At 35.1% G+C, this 24,284-nt stretch overlaps 1 protein-coding gene and 1 pseudogene across 2 annotated transcripts in view; one reads left to right on the forward strand and one right to left on the reverse strand.

The window, feature by feature from the left end:
- EPHA3 (EPH receptor A3) overlaps positions 1-24,284 on the forward strand; it is a 360,676-nt gene that overhangs the window by 138,398 nt on the left and 197,994 nt on the right. The gene's annotated exons all lie outside the window — the stretch shown is intronic.
- Positions 8,103-8,255, reverse strand: LOC121036587 (uncharacterized; annotated as a pseudogene).

The raw sequence follows: 24,284 nt of genomic DNA on the forward strand, positions 1-24,284 counted from the left end.
GTGTGTGTGTGTGTGTGTGTGTATATATATAATCTTTTTCATATCTACAGAGATATGTATGTATAGTCTGTACCTTTTCATAAAATCCTTGCCCCATTTTTTTGTTTGTGGTACCGTGTGGAAATGATGTTCTTAGATTTCACAACATGAAACTTCCAGGTTCCAAACTAATGACCTTCTTTCTCAATTCTCATCTTTCCTGATCTCTCTGAAGCAAGTGCTCAATTATTCACCAGACTCATTCTAGAAAGTCTGCCTTTCTACAGCTCTGTGATTTATTACCCTTGGTCCTTTTCTAATCTCCACAATATGGATCTACACAACTCTTTATATATGTGTATAATAAAAATATTCAGCGCCATTCAATAGTATCTGTTGAATATCTGCACCAGTACTTTTCTAGACACTGAGGATAATTGCAAATGTAACCAAGTCCAGTTATTTTTCCCAAACTGCTCCCTGTTTAGGAGATAAACAATAGGAAGAAGTCAAGTCAAGAAAATTTTTTCAAGGCTATAGAGATGAACAGACATCCTCCTCTAAAATTGCTACAGACTCACCCCAACCTGTGGGGATAGAAGATAACTTTAAAGAGCAAATAAATTTAAGGTGGAATTTGAAGAATTATTAGGAGATAATTAGACACAGTAAAGGTGAAATGGGTAAATGAATCTGAAATCAGACAAAATATCATGACAAAGTTCTGAGGGTAAGAGATAAGTCAGATGTAAGCAAGGTGGCAAACATTTTGGTATTGCTGAAACACAAGGGTGCCGGCAGAGATGGAAAGTATTATCTGAATTATCTGAGATCAGGTAGGAGACAGGTAACATAGTATCTAACATATCATCCTAGAAACTTTTTGTCAATGTGTGTCTAGGGAGGTGCTCTTTGGTATGTGTGTGAAGGTTTAGTTTTGAATGTCTTAAAACAAACAATTGACATAGATAGATCTTGGCGATGGAGTTTGAGATATAAACGTAGAGGCTATTATAGTTGTCAATTCAAGAAGTAGTGATGGCCTCTTCCTGAACCAGTTTTGTAAAGCTGAAGAAAGTAACAGACCCCAAAAGTACATAGGATATGAAATTCATGGAAATAGGTTACCTAAGGGAGAGAGAAATCGAGGTGACCCAATTTTCTGATAGGAAATAAGACATGTGGGGAAAACACAGGGCTGTGAAAAAAGTAATGAGTTCAGTTTGGGGCAGTTTGTACTCAGAGGCATTGTGGGACATCCAGGTAGAACTATTAAGCCAACTTGAAATTTGAGTCTAAGTGTCATTGCTAAAGATATGATTTGTGAAATTCATCAATAACAGGTACAGCTAAAAACCAAGAGAGTGGATGAGGTTGCTTACAGAGACTGAAAGTAAAGACTGTGCTAATGTAAGGAGCCTTGGGGAACACAGATGCTTGAAGTAATTTTCAGTTCTTTTATGTCAGGTGCCAATTGTTTATGGTGCCTGGCTTTAAATCACGCCTTTTTACTTGAGCACACCTATGCCTTCCTAATTAAAACAAAACAGAAACAAAAATACTTCCTCAATATATCTTCTCAAGTTTTACCCTATTTATTTCCTTTCCTTAATCTAAACTAATAAGGAAATCTAATCATTTCCTGAATTAATTGCAACATATATTGTCTGCACTTTTTCATCATAAAATCCTTGCCCCGGTTTTGTGTGTGTGGGTACTGTGTGGAAATGATGTTCGTGGAGTTCACAACATGAAATTTCCAGGCTCCAAATTAATGACCTTCATTCTCAATCCTCATCTTCCCTGATCTCTCTGAAGCAAATGCTCTGTTGTTCACCAGACTCATTCTAGAAAGTCTGTCTTTCTACAGTTCTATTATTTATCACCCTATTCTAATCTCCACAATAAGGTCTACATGACTGTTTTTCCCAATTTAAAACATGAACTTCCATTGTCACTATTTTTTTCCCATTTTTATTTCCCTTTGGCCCTTTGACATGGAAAATCTTTAAAGTATCTTCAGTAGTGGGAATTGCATTTCGGTAGAATAATAGATACCCCTAGTTGAACCAGCAGAAACAAATCAGGAAAATGTATCTAACTTTACTTGGTAAGAAGTGCAGAGGTAGGATGTGTTTCAGGATGTATTGTTATTAGAAATCAAAAATATCGTAATGGACTCGGCGTCTTTCTTTGGTCTGCCATAATCCCTGCAGTTTCATCACTGGGGGCTGGTAGTAATTTGGTTGTGGCAATTCCAGGCATTGTATCCAGAAAAGAGATTTTATTCCTAGGTTTTCTCTTAAAAGAGGGGATATATTTTTTCTTTTCCAGACTTCTCTCAGCAGACGTTATATCATATCTTACTGAGTAGAATCAAGTCACGTGCTCATTGCTTAGCCATTGACTGTCCTGAAACAATCACTCCTCCATCCCTGAAACTGTGGTGCAGTCAGCTTCCTCTAAAGGCTGTGTTCACAAGGGTGGGGTGGGGGGGGGGGGTGGAGGATGGATTATGGGTACTTAAGGTTGTTTTAGAAAAGATGAGGATGAGTGCTGGTATTGCAATCAACATTGTTCATTATAGTCCATTCTTAACTGTCCAATATTACCAACAATTTCCAGTTTTTAATGTCTTTTAGTTGAAGCTCCATATTTCTAGTATTATATTTCTGAATACAGTCAATTTCATTTCAAAACTAAGAAAGTTGATTACTATTATCCAAAACCAAAGCCAGCATCTTCCCTACAAAATCAGCTCCCCTGAGCTACTATTCTCCATTAACAAATGCTCCTTTCTTCCTTGCCTAGAACCATGGAAACTTTCCTGACTTAACCACCCTCACATTTGCTCTGTTGATTCTTCCCTTTGTATTTATTGGTCAATCTGCATATTTTCCACACTGTTTTAGGGCTCCAGTAATTCTCACGTGTATTACCAAGGTATTACTAATTGTTGTTTTGGTTTTTGTTTGGTTTTGATTGGTCTCGGTTGTTTTGTTCTGTTTTTGTGCCTCATGTCTACCCACCCTTACCCTATGAAGAACTACAAAATTAATTTCCCTAATGTGTTCTTCTAGTCTGCTTCCTTAAGTCCTCAGAGTTTTTCAGAGAATACCAAATTCCTCAAGCAGGTATTCAAAACTCTAGTCTCAGTTACCTTCTGTTCGTATTGCTGCTACAAATATCCTGTACTGACCTAATTGACCTAATACTTTTTTTTTTAAAGTTTATTTATTTATTTTGAGAGAGAGTGCGAGCAAGCAGGGAAGGGGCAGAGAGAGAGAAGGAGAGAGAGAATCTCAAGCAGACCCTCTTCTGTCAGTTCATAGCCCAACGCAGGACTTGATCTCAGGAACAGTGAGATCATGACCTGACCCGAAATTAAGAGTCAGATGCTTAACTGACTGAGCCACCCAGGTGCCCCAGTACTGACCTAATACTTAAATGAAGCTGGAGGTTCCCGTGAGTTCAACAAGCTGGATGTACTAACTACATCAGAATTTGCTTCAAAGGTGCAAAACCATCTCATCATTGCCTGTTTCTCAGGCTTTTTTTCTGTTACCCTCTTTCTTAGGATGACTTCTGGGTATAAAAATACTACCATTTTCCCCTGCAGTGTTTGTCTCTATTACCACTTCTATGTGAAGCCTCAACTGAATATAATGGTAAAAATTTTCCCGGTGAATGCTTAGTGATATCTTTCTATGAGACTGCGAATTTGACCACAAGGATGACTCATGTTACTCCAGGTAAGCTCGACAGCCCTTCTCATGAGGCTGCAGTTAGCAAATATTAGCAACAATCTTTCATGGAATTATGAGAAGCATTGGATGTAGAATTAGTTGTTTGGGACAATGAAACAAAAAGCTCAGCCTTAGCTCTAAGCATTTAAATAGTCATGTATAATGATTTTGCTCTTGAAAACTTCAAGGTCTTCAGAAGTTCAATATCCATAACTTTGGTTTGGGATAAATCAATCAACTTTCTTAGTTTTAAAAATAAACTTGACTGTCAAACTGCTGGGGCATACTGAATTTCCCTTGCATAGTCTTGTCAAACTATTGGGGGTTTTTTGTTTGTTTGTTTTTATTTTTCACAAACAGGAAAAACAAGAAAAGATAAAAACAAACCCTGTTGATTCAGAACTTGTAGGAATACACTTCTTTTCAGCATTTTTTTTTTTACTTTCCAAATAGATTATGGTTATTTTTTCAAAGAGGGAGACTAATATAATAACCTATAGAAAGTGATAAATGTTTCAATCACAGTAACAATTCTAGGCCAAATTAGTTTATCATATATAAACATTAAAAATGATATATGAGAAAGGTGACTGAAATTTATGAAGGCAGATTATGTGTTAGATATGTTTTTCATAATATCTCAGCCCTGAAGGTAGGTGATATAAATCTAATTAATAGAGTTAGAACCATAATTCAGAGACATTAAATAATTTCTCCAAGGTAATATAATCAGCAAAGGGTACAACTCTGATTTAAACACAAATCAATCTGATTACTGAGCCCATGCTCTTTCAACTCTCCCGTAATTATAAAGATAAATATATTAAACAATCAAATGTAATTCACAATAATACTCAAATACCATTTTTATTTTAATAACAATTTACCTTTTTGTCAATTTGTCTTATACAGAGTAAATTAGTCCATTGACACACCTTGCTTTATTCCATCATATTGTTGTATGTGGATGAAAAAAATTCAAATTGATGAACATTTTAGCCATTTTTTCTATTTAATAGAAAAATATATTGGGACATTGTGTCATTCCAAGTATCTTAGGTTATCTCCATTTAAATATATTACCTATGTTCATTATTAATGACAGCGTTTTGTTTTGTCTTCTGAAATGGAGTATATGGATATGTATAAAAATAATTATGGCATAGGCAGCCTAAGGGAAAGAAAATCAGAGATTATACTTTGAGTCTTAGTTTCTATAGATCTTCTATTCAGGAATAATAAATTATAGAGCAAAATATGCCATAGCTAGAGGAACAGTTCTTTTAAAAAGAAATATGAAATATTTGCAGAGTAAATGCAATCCCATATATTTCTCATACAGTACACCATTTCCAAATTTCCACATATGCTTGCCAAGAACAATGATAATTAATGTTTCATTGAATTCTTTTAGAAATGTTGAATTCCAGTACTGGTTTGGACCATATTTAAACATATATATGCTAGACTAAATTCCAGAGCAAGAGAGAACATTTTATATTTTTGGTTATTTGTGTTAAAAAAGAAAACCCTCAAGTGGAATAAAGATGCAAAATATATTTGATTAAAAAAAATTCACATCATGTTCGCCAGCTGCTCCTTCAGTATTAAAAACAAATGGATATTTTTTCATAGTCCCTCATAACTAGGTAACATTGAACTTTTGGTCTACTCATATTTTACAAATATTGTTCAAGTTTGCCATGCTTTTACCTTAATAGATGTCAATAGCAGGTACAATGTAGTTTGTAGGATATACTTATGGATATATATATATATATCCATATATATAAATATCCATATATATCCATACACATAAATATCTATATCTATATATATATACATATTCATTTAAGGTGATAGTATAAAACATCAAAATAGTTTACAGAAGACATTTAAACTTAGTTGACTTCTCCCCACCCCCAACTTAGTCATTCCCCATTGCCAGATGTCATTTAGTTATCCCAAGCAATAGAAAAAGATTTATGCATTGACAAGTGGAGAGATGAAACACTGGTTAAAAGAGTCCTGCAAATGATACTTCTGATCCCAGCAGGAGTTATAGGTTTACATTAAAAAAAAAAAAAGCAAAGTTTTCCCTGTTAATAACTGTAAATTATATGCTATAGTGTTTTATTCCTTTTTTCTTTTTTCCACTGACTAACTATACCTCACTTTAGGGATTAAATCCCTCAAGTACATGACTGGGACAGATATAATACACTTAATATTTGAGTGACTCTGGAGGTTTTCTTTGAAAAGAAAGGATTTACAAAATTGAAAGCTACATACAATTCACACCCATGCCATGCCCTTCTCCCCAACTCAAATTTACACTTTCTTTTAAAATAAAAGTTCTCAAAAGTATGCCTGGCTTAGGGCAGCCTTTAATTGTTAGAACACTCCTCTCTTCTCTTAGTTTCTATGTAGATAAGATTTATAGCTTAAACTGTGAAGTGTATGCATGTGTTTATTAGAAAGCTATACTCACAAAGGAAGTTGGATATCAATTGTCAATTTCTTGCAAAAATGTAAACTTTAAATTATTATTTTAGATAAGTAGGATCAATTTAGGGAGTTGCGTAGGTGTCTAAATACTCTAAGACACCAACTTCATTTCATGAATTTGGCTTAAACACCAAATTTAGTCAATTAATAGGGAAGTTTATGGTAAAAATATACTCAATACTAAGAAAATAAGATTTGACAATAATTCAGTTGCTATTGCTAAATATGTTTCTTTTGGAAAATTATTTTTAAAAGGTATAATTCTATTTGTTTTCCTTCTGTTTGCTTGATGGTATTTCATAGCTAAAAGACTACTAACTTCTCCAAAATTCTAATTCTTACAAAACCTTGCATGTTGATCAATAAATTCAAATAAAGTAACTTATAAAATTTTCAAGAAAATCAGATTTGAAATTACAGTTTGTAGTGAGTTTATTTGAAGTAGACGAAAATAGGATGAGCTTCTTTCTTTTTTTTTTTCTTTTTCTTTTTGCAGTAGCAAAAGCACATGATATGGGCAACTCATGGTCTTACACTGTAGGGTTGAAATACCTGTTTCTTTTCCATATTCTAAATATACTAGAAATTTGAGTGGGGGAAATATCCCATAAAACAAAAGAATGTTCAACCTTCTTAATTAGAGTGCTTATAAATAATATGAATTATAGCCATTTGCTTTGAAAGTTGATCCTTACAATTTGATGGAGAATGACACTAGAAAATGACAAACAATATTTGCAACTTTTCTTTTAATCTTTTGAATTCATGTCTCTCCACACAAAAGTAATCTCTTTAATTCACATTTAGACCCTGGACTTAATAACGGTGTGAAGTCCTTTAAGCTCTTACTCAAAAGTTTTGGAAACATACCTTGGAATTTGTTTTGCTTATTAAAAAGTCAGTGTCAGCAGATAATATTTGCTAAATCACTGTTCTCCGCACTGATCAAAGAGAGAATAATTTTATATATTTAGTTTTGTGGTTAATATTATTTCCTTGCTACATTCACTCTAAATAATAAGAGAGGCTATATAATTGATAAATTTATTTACAATTGTATGTATAGTGAATCCTGAAATTTTTTGCTCAGTTTAAAATTTCCTGTTTAAATAGCATCAACTCTGTTTAAGTAAAGCAAAACTTTTTGAAAGACTAATGTATTGTCAGCATTTAATATTCTTAGACCATCTTTCAAAGTGTGAATATCCGTTTTATAATGTCCCTTATTTGTTAACGGCCAGTAGAGCTGGAGGTTTCAAAACCCAGCAGAACTGATAAGAGATCTCAATTCTGCACTAAAATTGAGGTTTTACTGTAGGGAAAGCATTTTTTTAAGTTTATTTATTTTGAGGGGGGGCAGGGACAGAGAGAGAAGGAGGGAGGGAATCCCAAGCAGGCTCCATGCTGTCAGCTCAGAGCTGAATGTGGGGCTCAGTCCCACCTGTGAGATCATGACCTGACCTGAAATCAAAAGTCAGATGCTTAACTGACTGAGCTACCCAGGCACCCCAAGGGAAAGCATGTTTTTAAACTTCAGTCAATAACTTGAGTTGAGCTGGATTGTTTCATTGCCTGAACTATTAATACGGCATGGGGTATGAAGATGATGATAGGAAAGGGGAGAGTTGTCACTATTTTATTTTTATAATTTATATTTACAAGACATTTTCCCAGAGAAATTTACTTAAACCAGTTCTTCAAACCCAGTAGAGTTGTTTAGTAGTTCAAATACATAATTAAAGAAACATAATCGTGAACTTGCCTTATAATCTTCTAATGTCATTATTATGGGGAAGAAATGCTTTCTGTGATTCAAATGATTCAAACAATTAAGCTATAAAAGAAGGTCTAGATCACAAATTTAACAAAGAATTCCATTACATAGCAAATGTTTATCTAAAAGAACTTTTATGAAATATTCAGATATTAGGAAATTCTTATATATAGCCTATGCCTTTTAATTAGCAATAATCGCGCATCGGATAAACCTCATTGGCTACAGTACTGCCACTGCGCAAAGCTTAGCCTATGCCTTTTAAATTAGGTTTGGGTATAATTTATATTAAGAAAGAAATATATGGTAGCATATCATCACATATATGATTATAGATTTCATTATCAACAATAGTTTTTTTTTTAACATTTGACATTTTGATATTCTTGCTTCACCCTTGTCTTTTATACTACAGCCACAAAAGTGAGATGTCTGCCCTTAGTTGTTCTGTTTTATTGAGACTTTGCTTATGTTACGGCATGGCAAACTATGGTCAGCAGGCTCAATTCTGGCTGCCACCTGTTTTTATAAATACAATTTCACTGAAGCACAGAGACCCATCAATTTATTTTCACATTTTTCATGGCTGCTTTCATACTACAATGTGGCTAATAAAGCCTAAGATATTTACTATCTGACTCTTTTTTTTTTTCAACGTTTATTTATTTTTGGGACAGAGAGAGACAGAGCATGAACGGGCGAGGGACAGAGAGAGAGGGAGACACAGAATTGGAAACAGGCTCCAGGCTCTGAGCCATCAGCCCAGAACCCGACGCGGGGCTTGAACTCACGGACCGCGAGATCGTGACCTGGCTGAAGTCGGACGCTTAACCGACTGTGCCACCCAGGCGCCCCACTATCTGACTCTTTACAGAAAAACTTTATCCATCACTACCATAAATAAAACTCATGATCTAATCCTCTAAGTATATTCTTAGATATATTCAATGTGAGCTTCTTGTCAATGCATGACATTCAAGCCCAGAGTCTTGCTGAGCACCCAAACAAAAATCTAATAGCAAATGTTGACCGCTGATTTTGTTGTTCTACTATTTTTCTGCTTTTATAGAAATTCATTGGTAAAATAGTAGGGGTATCCAGAGCAAATCAATCTATCCTATGGGAGGAAGTCTGAAAATATCCATAACTGGTACCAGTTACCACTTTCACCTTTCTCCTTTCCTCTTCTCAAGGTCACCGACTCTTCTGCTGCCATGGCCACCTTTTTGTTGCTTGTAGGCCTGTCCATCCCTGGCCTTTGCTCTAGCAGTTGCTTCACATACTACCTTGGCTAACCTCCAAATGTTGAATAAATATCAAGTATAGTGGCCTTTAATACTACTATATGCAACTGCTGCAAAGAACTTCCTAATCCCCTTTATTCCACTCATTTTTTCCAGGGTAATTATCACTTTATGTCAACGTAATAATTTTGACCATTAGATTTATTGTCTGTCTGTCTGACTAGAATGAAAGTTGAAACAGATATATTTGTTTGTTTTATCAATGATGCCAAGTAGCTAGAAAAATTCTTGGGGCATAATAGGTACTTAAGCAAATCTTGGATTTCAAGTGCAGAAGGTCCCTGACTTACGATGATTCAACTTACAATTCTTTGGCTTCATGATGGTTACACTGATATACATTTAGTAGAAACTGTACTTCACAGTTTGAATTTTTATCTATTTCTGGGGTAGCAATATAGTACGATACTCTTTCATGATGTTGGACAGTGGTAGCAGTAAAGCCAGCTCTCGGTTAACTGGTTCACGAGGGTGAACCTCTGATACACTGACAGGAATTCTGTGCCCATACAACCACTGTGCTTTTCATTTTCAGTACAGTATTCAATGAATTGTATAAAATGTTCAACCCTTCATTATAAAGTAGGCTTTGTGTTAGATAATTCTTGCCCAGTTAGAGGCTAGTGTAAGTGTTCTGAGCATGTTTGAGGCATGGTACTACGATGGTTCGTAGTTTAGGTGTATTAAATGCATTTAGACTTATATGATATTTTCAACTGATAATAGGTTAATTGGGATGTAACTCAATCATAAATTGAGGAAGTTCTGTACTGGAATTAATAAAATTCTGTTTTCTATGTGGACTTAGAAAATACTGTTTCTGATCACTTTGTATGTATAAGATTGACTTAAAGCTCCAAGAAACAAGGAAATAACATCTTTCAGATTGTGCTGCAGGCACTATTGACAGAATATAATATTACTTTTTTCTTTGCCCTTTTGTTTTGCATGCAGTCAAAATCTCCCTCTGTGCTGACTTCCACACCAGGCTGATTTAGGAAGGGCTGCTGTTTCCCATTGTTCCCTGTTAGGACTCTATGGGCCTCCACAGCAATTCCACTGAAATCTTTGAGGCTGTCCTTCTGTTGCTGAGTACATAGCAGCTGCTTACGTGTCCTGCTGTCATCCATTCTTTGCACATTTCTTTCTGTGGAGTTTTACTCCAACAAAGGACATCGGCTTGCTGGTTGAGTGTGCTCTTCTTCTCAACATGCCATTTAATTTCCAGTAAGGTTTGCTAGTGGATGATGAGCTAGCACATGAAGCCAGTTATGGTGTTTGTTTTCAGACTCAGTCTTCAAAAGGCTATAAGGACACTCCTGTGAGAAACTCTGCTAATGATGGTATACATTTCATCATTTTAGAATTATTTGATTTTATTATTTTAGCATTTGCGTCTTCTTTCCCCTTGATGTGTTTAGAAATGTAATCCATCGCTTAGGCTATGTTTACGCGTGCAGTGTTTTCCATCATAATGCTGCCTCTTGCTTTTTTTTTTTTTTTTTGTATGTGCTGCTCCTTTTAATACTTCAGCATTCAGTTAAAAGTAATCTGCACAGAGAGCTGTGTCCTGACCACTGGATTGAAAATACAGCTATTTGTTCTGCTGCATGACCACTGCCTACATAGAATTATTATTTTATATGTAGTTTTAAATTGTGTGGATCATTTCTTTCCCACTAACCTGCATGCGCGTAGCCCAGGATTTGTATATGATAATGATCAAAATAAATATTTTTTTAAATAAATGGATGTTTGACAAAATTAACTTACACATGCTATTTGAGAAAATTTATACACCCAGGAAATAATTATTTAACCTACAGGCATAAGGTATTGATTTATTCATAACTCTGGTATATTATATTTACATTGTTCCTTGCAAATCATTTTCAGTCATTTTATATTTTTAAGTTGTTATTTAGAGAGTTGTATGACCTCTAACTTTCAAACATACAGGCACTGACATATACATAGACACACATTTATTATAACATTGTCTATAATATTTAATATTATAGATAGCATTATTTTAGCTATAGTATAATAGATATAGTATTGTCCTTAATATAACTATTGATATTATTTGTTTACCTTATTGAATACCTTTATCCAGAGGTAAAACATAAAATATGCGGTGTTACAAAGTTACAATTTTAGTTTTCCACTGGAAAGAACTCAAGTAGTAGTATAACTAGCCTCAGAAGAAACTGTCATATTTATATATACCTAGCCTACCTAACTAGGAAGATCAACTCTGACTCTTTGCAGACCTCTGTGATCAGTATGTATAGTGACTGATACAAACAAAAATATCTCCGGGTATTTACCTGGTGAGAAGCTGAATTAATTCCTAGAGCTGCTGTAACTACAAATTGGGCAACTTAAAACAACAGAAAATATTCTCTCACCAGTTCTTGAGACTAGCAGTGTGAAATCAATGTATTGGCAGGGCCCTGCTCCCTCTGAAAATTCTAGGGAAGACTCTTTAATTGCCTCTTCCTAGCTTCAGGCATTTGCTTGCAATTTTTCGCATTCCTTAGCTTATAGCTGTGTCACTGCCAATTTCTGCCTTGGTCTTCACCTGGCCTTCTTTCCTGTGAGTGTTTCCTCTCATAGGCAGGTTGTAAGGACATCACTCATTAGATTGGGCCCACCTTATCCAATATTAAGACAATCCCTCATCTTAAATAATTACATCTGCCTAGACCCTATTTCCAAAGAAGGTTACATTCTGAAGTTCCAGTATGTATTAATACTAATGGAAGGGGGATGCTATTAATTTGGGGGGACTCAGTAGTCTTTCTTGTGGCCCCCAAATTTACATCCATCCCACATGCAAAATACATTCACCCCATTCCAGTGTTCTCAAAAATCTTAGTTCGTTCTAGCATCCGCTCTAAGTTGAAACCTCATTTAAATATCATAGACTCCAGAAATTTAACATTTCATCATTTAAACCAAGTATGAGTGAGATTCTGGATATGATGTATCTAGAAGCAAAATCTTCTTCATCTGTGTACCTGTGAAACTAAAAAATAAGTCATCTGTTTCCAAAATACAATGGTGGGACTGGCATAGAATAGACATTCTCATTCTCATAGGGAGAAGATGGAAGGAATAAAGGGGTCATCTGTCGCAAGCAAGTTTGAATCCCAGCAGAGAAAATTCCATTATGTTTCAAGTCCTGAAAATACACGTTTGTGGCTTGATACACCATTCTCTATGCCCACAGATGTCAGCCCTGTTTTATGTTCCCTTCCTCATCAATTCCACATCAACCCTATCCCTTTCTCAATGAAATCCTACTTATCTTTTAGTCGTGGTTTACTTATTACTTAAATTTCTTTTTTTTTTCTTTTTTTTTTTCAACGTTTATTTATTTTTGGGACAGAGAGAGACAGAGCATGAACGGGCGAGGGACAGAGAGAGAGGGAGACACAGAATCGGAAACAGGCTCCAGGCTCCGAGCCATCAGCCCAGAGCCTGACGCGGGGCTCGAACTCATGGACCGCGAGATCGTGACCTGGCTGAAGTCGGACGCTTAACCGACTGCGCCACCCAGGCGCCCCACTTAAGTTTCTTAAGTAGATGAGATCTCTTTCTTATAAATGTCCATATTAACACTTATCTGCACTGTATTAGTGAGGGTTATCTGGAGAAGCAAAACCAATAAGAGACATATTCATTTCTTAAATATTCTTCTAGTTTATGCCTGTTTTTATTTATTTATTTATTTATTTATTTATTTATTTATTTTAATGTTTATTTATTTTTGAGACAGAGAGAGACAGAGCATGAACGGGGGAGGGTCAGAGAGAGGGAGACACAGAATCCGAAGCAGGCTCCAGGCTCCGAGCTGTCAGCACAGAGCTCGACATGGGGCTCGAACTCACGGACTGTGAGATCATGACTTGAGCTGAGAAGTCCCACAATCTGTAATTTATAAACTGGAGACCCAGGAAAGCTGGTGGGATAAATTCCAGTCTGAGTCCAGAGGCCTGAAAACCAGGTGAGCCAGCTGTGTAAGATCTAGTCCAAGAACAAGAGAAGATCCATCTCTCAGTTCAAGCAGCCAGGAAGATAGAGGGAATTCATTTGGCTCTTATGGGCCCTCAGTGGGTTGGATGATGCCCACCCACACTGGGGAGGGCTCTCTGCCTTACTTAGTCCCCCAATCCAAAGGTTCATTTATCTCTTCTGGAAATACCCCCACAAACACCCCCAGAAACGATGTTTAACCAGATGTCTGACATCCCTTGGTCCATTCAAGTTGACACATAAAATTCATCCTCACATGCACCTTTGCTTACCAGTACTTATTACAATTAAGTGATTTCTGAAAAAAATTTATTAATGTTTGTGTCTCCAAGTCGGATAAAAATGATGAGAGCAAAACCAATATAAGTCTTTTTGCTGTTAGATCCCTAATGCATATATCCATGTGTGGCATACTAAGATCTCAAGAAATACTTATTGAATTAATGAATAAAAGCAGAATTGGGGGGCGCCTGGGCGGCTCCATTGGTTAAGCGTGTGACTTCGGCTCAGGTCATGATCTCTTGGTTTGTGGGTTCGAGCCCCACGTCGGGCTCTGTGCTGACAGCTCAGAGCCTGGAGCCTGCTTCAGATTCTGTGTCTCCCTCTCTGTCTAGCCCTCCCCTGCTCACACTCTGTCTCTCTCAAAAATAAATAAAATGTTAAAAAAAAAAAAAAAAAAGCAGAATTGGAATTCTATCTTCAAAGAAGACAACATGACTTTCCCACCTTGGGAGTTAAGATAATGTCATGAACAAAATGCCTCATTCCATGTTAAAATTCCAAAGAGTCATTAAGAATACTGATTGAATGGAAACCAACTCTTAGGCTTTTGATAATTTCAAGATTTGGATGGAACTGAGGAATTCTAAATTATTAAAATATCTTTTAGAAATTGATTAAAATTTAAATTTTTTTCAGCATTAATAAGGAGACTGTTCTTTGCTTTATCTTAATTTTTGTTAGTATTATAATATTCTTAGAGTAGGTGCATCTCCAAAATTATAATTGTCAAAAGTGAAAAAGTGTAACAAAATTCTCTCTGTTTTTAAGTAACTTTTTATCTAAGGCTAAATTTCCCAAAACAGGTATTGTAGAGAACATTAATCCTTCAGAGTTACAGTTGGAAAAAAATGGGGAATCCCAGGCCAAATACTTTTGGGAAATACTGCATTCAGTATTCTCCCTCACACGTTCACTTTCATTAGGCACATCAGTGTTACTCAGGTAACAACTCTGAGTGTTCTACAGAAAAGATATTTTATTTTCTGAAGAAAATACCCCTCTGAAGACTTTTATTTTAGTAATTTTTGTAAGCATCCTTGATGCACCATTATCTCATAAAATACATTTTGGGGAATGTATCAAGTAAAATGTGATACGGCTTTTATTATGTAATTAATTCCTGTTCTCATTTAGGGTCAGTTAGGTAAAATGGTGCCCTTGCTTTTCAAGAAATAGCATCTGGTTTCTTGATATATCCCTTCATTTGCTGAAATTATTATTTAGGGGAAAGTATAGTAGAAAGAACTGCAGAGGTCAGGAATTAAGTAATATTTGCTGCTTTGGTCATGTGGACGTTATGAGACCTACCACACTCTAAAAGTCAGGTCCTAAGAGTGAGGACTCATTGGACAACTGGGTAACCTGTTTCTTGCACCCCTCTTCTCTATGTCAGAGTTCTTCTGCCTGAGGTGAATGTGGTAGCAGGAAGAAATTACTGTAAGTATATGTATCAGGATATATACCAGGCAGTTTTGTTTCTTGTGTCTACCTCAGGATTCAGGATTTGAGATGGAAGTTTGGGAAGTTGTTGTGACTCAGGAATTTTCTTTTTTCTTTTTTTCCCTGTGGCATATGTTTTATTATTTCTTCTCATTTATTATTTTATTGAAGCATAGTTGACATACAATATTATATTAGTTTCAGGTGTCTGACACAGTGATTCAGTAATTCCATACATTACTCTGTGCTCACCACAGTAAGTATAGTCCTCAGATGTTACCAGAAAACATTATTACAGTATTACTATATTCCCTATGCTATGCTTTTCATCCCTGTGAATTATTTATTTCATAGCTGGAAGTTTGTACCTCTTACTCCCTTTCACCTATTTTGGTCGTCTTCCACTGCTCTGGCAACCACCAGTTTGTTCTCTGTATGATTCTGTTTCTCATTTTTTTGTTTGCTTGTTTGTTTTGTTTTTAGATTCTACCTATAAGTGAATCATATGGTATTCATCTTCTATGGCTGACTTACTTCACTCAGCATAATACTCTGTAGGTCATCCATGTTGTGGCAGTTGGCAAGAGCTCATTCTTTTTAGTGGCTGAGTAATATTTCTCTCTGTGTCACATCTTCTTTCTTTTATTATTATTATTATTATCATTTTTTTTCTCAAGTTGGTTAACATACAGTGTAGTCTTAGCTTCAGGAGTGGAACCCAGTGATTTATTTCTTACATATGACACACAGTACTCATCTCAACAAGTGCCCTCCCCAGTACCCGTCATCCATTTAGCCCACCTCGTCACCCCCACCCCACCCCTATCAACCCTCAGTTTGTTCTCTGTATTTAAGAGTCTTTTATGGTTTGATTCAGAATTTTCTAATATGATGAACACTGGCAGAAGATACCTAAACACACTTAAATTCCTAGGTTCGCCCTCGGCCCCATCTCCTGGATACCTTTAATCCCAATGTATTAAAGGTACATTCTCCAGACGAGCACAGTGCTACAAAGAAAGGCACTCTAAGGTCATTTAACAACACTGAAAACAATATAAAGTGTGGACTCATTTAATATCCAAAAAACGATGAAATCGACTTTATTAGTAATACCACTTTACATAAGAGTCAACTAAATCTAGAGTTTAAATCACTGGTCCTAGGTCACAGTTACTAAGTGAAACAGATGGGATTTGAACCCAGGTCAACTGGCTCCTTGGAGCTACTCCTAATTGCTGCATCATATAACCCTAATGTTCATTGGAAAATGTTGCTTTGTTGAAGCCAGCTTAGTTCGCATCTAGTATAATATAAATATATCTCCATATTAGCACAATGTTAAAGATTTTTGTTTCATGTTTTAGGTGTGCTGATATTCAGTTGAGGATTTAAATTCAATTGTAGCACAACGTATAAATCAATGAACTTCAATTACTTTTATAGATTTTGATAAAAGACTCTCAATTTTTACATGTAAATATTTATAAAATTCTCTTAATTTTCTTCCAATCATGAGGATATAACTTTTCTTAAGCAATTAACATATTCAGTCATTATGAGTGACTCAAATGTTCTCTTTATGTTTTTTTACACTTTAGATTTCTTTATATTTTATGTGTTCTCTCCTGATCGCTATAATTATTGTTCTATCACTGTTACATTTGTAAAAGAAATTGGTTTTATTAAAAGGTACATCATTAAAAATAAATAAACTCAAAAACAGGAGTAGACTAGAAGAAAATTTAACAATGAAAAAATTTGGTCATTTACCAAATATGAAATAATATTTCAAATATATATTTACCAAATATAAATAATATTTTCAAAACTTGCTTTAATATGTTCTAACACATTTTTCTTCAGAAAGAGAGGTTTACTTATGTAGCCTTGAAAGGGCTAAGACCTTTGGAAGGCATTTTAAACCGTTTTAAATGCTTCAAAACAGCATTTCATTAAAAAAAATGAAACTCTGTAATGTCTCCTACCATTTCTTCTCATCTTCTGCCTGGGTTTGTTTTTTGTCAGAGAATGTAAGGATATTTGCAGTGTATAAGCAAACAGGATGAAGAGAAATCAGATTCTTTCTAAGACATAGGTAGGAATAAAATGGAATAACACACGGAGCAGAAGGTGAGTGGTAACTAAACAGGGCAGTGCATGAAGTTAGCTTATTTTACGAAATGTTATTTTTGTAAAAGTTATAGTAGATAATGGCAAAACCTTCAAGCAATTTAAGACGATGAGCATCATGTAATTTTCTTTGTAACTCCATTAAAAGAAGATGTCTGTGTACTTGAATTGGAAGTGAATGAGGGTTGACTCAAAGCATATAATTAATTATCCTTGGTTATTTTACACTGTGGCTAATTCAGATGTTACTTTCTCGGGCAGAGAGGGAGAAAGTTGATTTATTCAGTCTGGAATCCTGTTCTCATTTCAAAGGAAAGGCTTGGGCACCACTGACTGACACATGCAAGTCACAGCCCTGCTGTTCTCCCTCCTAGCCAGGAAACAGACGAGCAAAGAAAGGATGTTTCTAAATGAAGCATTAAAAGTCCTTCATGTTGGAGGAAGGTATATTAAAAGAAAAGACTTCATAAGGAGATACTGCTTTTTAGTCAATTAAGTTTTTAAAAATAAGTTCATGAAGGCTGTCCTGGTATGTTCACACAACACAGAATCAATCATTGTTTGATTTCTACTTGAGCTTTGACTTACATTTTAATTAATGTTTTTGAAAACTTCAAAATAAATAATAATAATTAAAAGCTGAGAGTAAATGGGAACCAAGCACAGACTTAAAATTTTATACTATAATGGCTACAATACTAACAGTTTCTGAGATGATCCTGAGTTTAAGTTTGAGAAAAGGACAACAGACAAACTGATAGGATTTTATTTTAAAACAGTGTGATTCCATTAGGCTACAAGTATATTTTGTTGGTAATTTTAACTGGTTGGAAGCTCTCTCTGTTACTGGTCTCATTTCACATTGGCCTCCAACAAAGTTTCTGCCAAATGTTTATGATAATGGAAAGCATACATGAAGTTCCTAATAGCTGGGATGTGCTTGCTGATGTAGTTCAGAAAAATTATGAAGTTAATTATTTGTGGTAGGCTAATGTAACCTTGTCCATTTTTCCTAGGATGCACTTAAATGCCAAAAGAAACAAGTCACTTGCCCAAGGCCACACAAGTCAGTAACATGGGGTGGTGTTCAAACACCCTCTCAAGAGGGATTAAAATTCACAACTTCTGACACCTAGTCTATGAGGCCACACCAATTTCAAACTGCCCCCATTAGATTAACTTTCTTCTTTCTGAAAACACATGTTTCCTAATGCTGTTGCTGCTGAAAGATATGTCTGTTCATGTGGCTAATCTTCACTGCTTAGGAAGAAATAATAAGAAAGGATCACCCATCTCCAAGTTCACTGCATTCTCAAAACTTTAAAGGGATATTTCGACTTTCTAAAATCTCCAAATTTGATTTTTTAACATGTGTGGTCTAGCATGTCTCTGTTTTTTTATTATTTTTAAGCCACCAAATTTTATTACATAATCAATATGCTTGAAAGTGAGGAAATTGAATGTATTTTCAAGATGGCAGACAATTAGACAATTATAAATTATATTGATGACACATTAAAAGAGAAGGCCTAACTGTGCTGACTTTTCAAGAAAAAAATTTTTGTCTATAACTTTAGCACTTTAGCTATAGCAGTAAATCAGCTGAGATTGAAAATTTACAGTGTTCTTTGAGGAAGGTGAAATTTATTATTAGCTTTTATATACTCCATTATTTTCACAAAGTGCTATAAAATAATTTTACAAGTTATTCTTTTCAACCTTCCTGTGTTGTGGTAAATGATATAATTTTTCTTATTTACAAGTTAGGGAAAAAAAAAAGAAATCTTGAGGTCAAAGCAAGGTTTTTTGTATCTTGTATACAGGGACGCAGGATAAACCTATATTACTTAGAATTGAAAAAATGATAGTTTCATGGCATGACTGTTTCTAGTGTCCGACTCTTTAAAACATCACAATCTAATTCAAATATTATTTTGTAACACTACTGTCCAATAATGTCTTTTTTATGTATTTAGCGTTTATTGTATGCGAGATGCAGTTTAATGTGATAACTATTTAAATTTTTTTTTCAACGTTTATTTATTTTTGGGACAGAGAGAGACAGAGCATGAACGGGGGAGGGGCAGAGAGAGAGGGAGACACAGAATCGGAAACAGGCTCCAGGCTCTGAGCCATCAGCCCAGAGCCCGACACGGGGCTCGAACTCACGGAGCGCGAGATCGTGACCTGGCTGAAGTCGGACGCTTAACCGACTGCGCCACCCAGGCGCCCCTGTGATAACTATTTAATATTCACAACAATCCCATGAGGAAGATTTATTTTATATATTTTACAGAGAATGAGGTACAGAGAATTTAAATGACCTTCCCACATCCAAGAAGGAATTTAGAGAAGTAGTTCTAAAAATGTGGACCCCAGACCAGCAGCATCAGCACCAATGGGGAGCATAAGTGTAAATATGATACTGTAGGTCAAGTATACTTCAAATAAATTTTTTTTAAAAATTAAAAAAGAAAGAAATGTAAATTCTCTGGTCCCACTCAAGACCAACTGAATTAGAGGGGCGCCTGGGTGGCTCAGTTGGTTGAGCATCCAACTTCGGCTCGGGTTATGATCTCATGGCTTGTGAGTTCGAGCCCCGCGTCGGGCTCTGTGCTGACGGCTCAGAGCCTGGAGCCTCTTCCGTCTGTGTCTTTCTCTTTCTCTCTCTGCCCCTCCCCCACCCACACTCTGTCTCTGTCTCTGAAAAATAAATAAACATTAAAAAAATTTTTTAAAGACCATCTGAATTAGAAACTGTGTATAGGGCCCAGCAATATGTGTTAAACAGGTGAATATGATGCGTGCTGTAGTCTGAGAACCACTGGTTTAGAACATAGATTCTAGAGATAAACTGCCTGGCTTTGAATGACAAGATTCTCAGTTATGAGCTATGGGATTTCACATCACTGGTTTCTCAGTGCCTGAGTTGAGGCAGCTTTAGATTGTGAGTGATAATAATGGTACCTCTTTGACGAGGGTGTCAGGAGCACTAAAAGTGTGTATAGAGAAGACCTCAGACAGCCAGCATATCTTCTGTGAGTGCCGATTGCAACTCAGTTTTATTATCCATGGGACTGGAATTAAATATTATATAAGGATCCATTCATATTATATATTAAATCATTCTTCATAGTATTCAACAGTAAACGGTTATTATGTGAGATCTCATATTGTCATTTTTATTGTTGCTGTTAGTACTATTATTAATCATTATCCTTGCTAGTCATTATTTGACTTGGAGAAGATGGAGTTATTGGTTTGCCTTTGACCTTAGACTCTGGAATCCTTTTCCACCGCCCTTTTGACAGGACTCCTGTCCACTGCCTTCTCGTTTGTGCCTGTCTGTCTTTGGCCAGCTGTTGGTCCACCTGTTCTTTATGACTAACAGTGTTAGCCATGTGGACAGCTTCTCCTGATGTACAGCGAACCTGACCTTCACTACTGTCTTATTTCTATAAGAGACACGATAGTGTGTTGAATTTTGTAGCTCGAGTATGAATTCAGTCTACCGTAACCATTTTAAATGCGTGCCCCTCTTTTTAATGTCTTTCCTTTTAGTGGAAGTTAATAAAAGTTATACTTATGGATTTGTACTTTATCAGATTTTGTCTGTGCCTCACGGTTATAACTTTCTGAATAAATTCAATGTCAACTTTCAAACATTATTCCCTACAAAATTTCCCTTGTATGTCATTGTTCTTCTCCCATTTCTTTCTGATAAAAAAAAAAATGTGCTTAGATTTAAGAAAAAGAACAAGCAAACAAAAAACTATGCTCCTTCACCAAATATTTCTCAAGTTGCAGCAATAATGCTTTAAAAAAACAAGAAGGAAAATTAATATGAAAAGATTAATGCCCTCCCTTTTACAAAGTTGTAACTTTTGTGTACACAAATATAGATTTTTCTCACCACATATTATCTCCATATTGACATTATTATGTTCTCTGCTTCAGCACTGAGACAAGAAAAATCTGTTTGTTTTTTATTGGCCAGGGACCATGAAACCCAATAATATTGAGGAAGGAGCATTTTCCAAAGTCACTCTATCACCTTTTGTATCTCCTGCAAGACACAAGTTAAGAAAAGAAACAAACAACAGTAAGGAGAGCCCTTAGAAATAGCAATCTAGGATACTGTTTTTAAAAATCCAAAATAAGATTATTTTTCTGAAGGATACAGTGAAGTTGGATATATTTTTGAATAATGTGCATAGTAAAATTTTACTTTTCTAGGGTTAAAATTCCAAAAGTTCAGATTTTTCATGGGGAAGCTAAGTGACATTCTTTGGTCACTTGGCTTTCTTTGGTCTTCAGTGTCGTTGGACCTGATCACCTCTAAGATATTTTATTATTATTATTTTTTTAAGGACTATTTATTTAGTTTGAGAGACAGAGAGAGAGAAAGCATGAACAGGGAAGGGGCAGAGAGAGAGGATCCCAAACCGGCTCCGCACTGTCAGTGCTGAGCCCTACGCGGGACTTGATCCCATGAACTTGAGATCAGGACCTGAGCTGAGATCAAGGATCAGATGCTTAAATGACTGAGCAACCAAATTGGCCCACCTCTAAGATACTTTAGATCTTGATTTATATTCAAGGAAGAGGAGGAAGAGGATCAAGGAAAAAAAAAAAAGAAAAGAAAAGAAAAGAAAGGAAGGAAGAAGAAATGACCAGAAATATAAGGAAAGAAAATGCTGTCAAACAAGTCAGTTTCTATTTACTATTACATCAGTACCATTACCAATTTTTGGCCATAATCTTAAAAAATAAAAATAAAATTTCTAATTATAATTTTTACTTAGATTTAAATAAAAATTTCTTAATACGTCATAGAATTTAGTCCTATGCCACACATCTGTGGTTATATTGACAGACTGCCATAAAATTATACCAGCATTTAAACTAAAACACTATATTTTACAAATAATGCAGTGTCTTTGAACTTTTACAAGTGTCAAAGAATTTTAATCCACTGATACTTGTTAGGAAGTAGAAAATAAGGCTTACTCTGTGCCGGATTTTTAAGTATCCATGTGTACTTGAAATAAATGGAATCATATTTCTCACTCTTCTAGATGTATGTCAGAATTGCTTGTTAAATACCTTAAAATCATTCCTACTTAGTGTAGCTGATCCTGGTACTTGATCCATATTTATATTTACTCTTTTTCTCTTTGTTTATATTCATAATCCATCATGTTTAAAAATAACCATGGAGCACATGGGATGTTGGAATATTATCAGGTGTGGAATATTATCATGAAGGGAGTTACTTTTCACACCCTGGTAATAGAGTTTTTAAAGTAAACCTGTAAATCTGGGACATATTTAATGAATTAATATTCTCTGACAGTCAACATAAAAGGCTTAATAAATCACACATCTCTTGCTTAAAATAAATTCTGGCTTTAATATTCTTTACAAAATAATAATCTTCATCAATTTGGTATGTGTTTATTAATGGAAATGAATGTTTTTGTCTGTGGTAGGGGTTTATTAGGCCAGAAATAAATTTATCATTGGAAGATATATTTTCAGCTTATTCAAGTAATTTCTGTAAGTGCTATGAGCCAAAAGATTTTCTTACTCCACTCTTAGCTCTCCCCATGTTCTCTTAAAGATTTTGCTTTGTCTTTCCAAGTCTCACTTTGCTTATGTGTTAACTGAAAATAGAAATGTTTGTAAATAGTTAACAGGGAGGTCCAAGTGAGATCAAGTCATAAAGGAACCTTAGAAGGCTGTGGGAATGTAGTTTTCTCTTTGCTGTTCATTTCTACATTGCTTCTATTCATTTTATATCTTTCACTGCAAATATCTTAGATAAAATTTTATATTCATAGAATAGTAGCCAACTTCTTTTTTCCATTTCCATCAGTTTTTTTATTTAAATCTAACTTTAGAAGAGGGCTTTTAATATAATACATGTGAGTGAATGCTATTCAAGTGGAAATTAGGATGGCAAATATATGCTAAGAGTAAAATAATTGTAGCAGACATAGTTGCTTCTCATTTTTTGGGAAGTTATATTCTATAGTCACCACAATACTGAATTGTTCCTCCTAGGGAAATGCAAGTGTACTTCCCGGGAGCAGCTGGTCACATGTTCAGCAACTGGTCAATACATAACCTTGTTTTATGTGTGTTTCTGTTTAATGATACCTTGTTCAATGTATACTGTTGATTCATTAACAGTAAACTTCAAGCTAACAGCACTTTAACTCATACCTGAGGGAAGATTTTCTAACACGTGTATTTTTCTGTAAGGTGCATTGGAGTCTACTTGCATTTGGGAGCACTAGACAACATTTAATACTATGCTTTGGGGCCATTTTAAACATTGACGTCATTAACAAAATATATAAAAAGTGTGAAAAATGTGGCACTAAATAGGCTGCAAAAAGGCCATTTGTTTACAGAATGAGATCTGAATCAAAAAGGCAAAATTTCTCCTTGTTTTTAAATGTGCATATTGGGCCCAAAATTTTCTACTACTCTGTGCATACCCTTCGAGTGACCAAGAAAGAGCCATGGTATTGACTTTGGAGTCACAGATAAATTTTAGTGAATAGGCGAATTCACAAATACAGAATTCACCAATAATGAGGATCAACTTTGTTATTTCCTATTTGTTCGTTCCCACTTTGTCCAAGCCTCAAAATAGTTGGTTTTCTGCCCTTTATGACATGCTTTAAAATTATTTATCTTTTGAAAGCTTAAGAAAATAAATCATTCCATTTTTGTCACTCTAGTGCTCAACCATTTTTTTTTTAATTTTAGCATTCTTTAGTGCTTTATAAATATTGCAGATACTCAATATTTAGGTATTTAGAGAGGAGAAAAGTTAGGCACACCATTTAGGTAAAATCATCAGAATCTTTGTCTAATGATCTGTATTAAATTATAACATTTTCTAATGATTAAGGAATGATATCTTAATCTGAGTGCCATAGATTTCTGTGAATTAATAGAGGACAGAAACACATTTCTGAAAGAGATATCACTTATTTCAGAATTAAAATGACTTATCTAGAGGTAAAAATCAGTATGGTTGATAGAGTATCATTTTGATATAGT

This window comes from Herpailurus yagouaroundi, unplaced genomic scaffold, assembly GCF_014898765.1.
Source record: "Herpailurus yagouaroundi ecotype Mexico unplaced genomic scaffold, PumYag 162, whole genome shotgun sequence".
Lineage (NCBI taxonomy): Eukaryota > Metazoa > Chordata > Mammalia > Carnivora > Felidae > Herpailurus > Herpailurus yagouaroundi.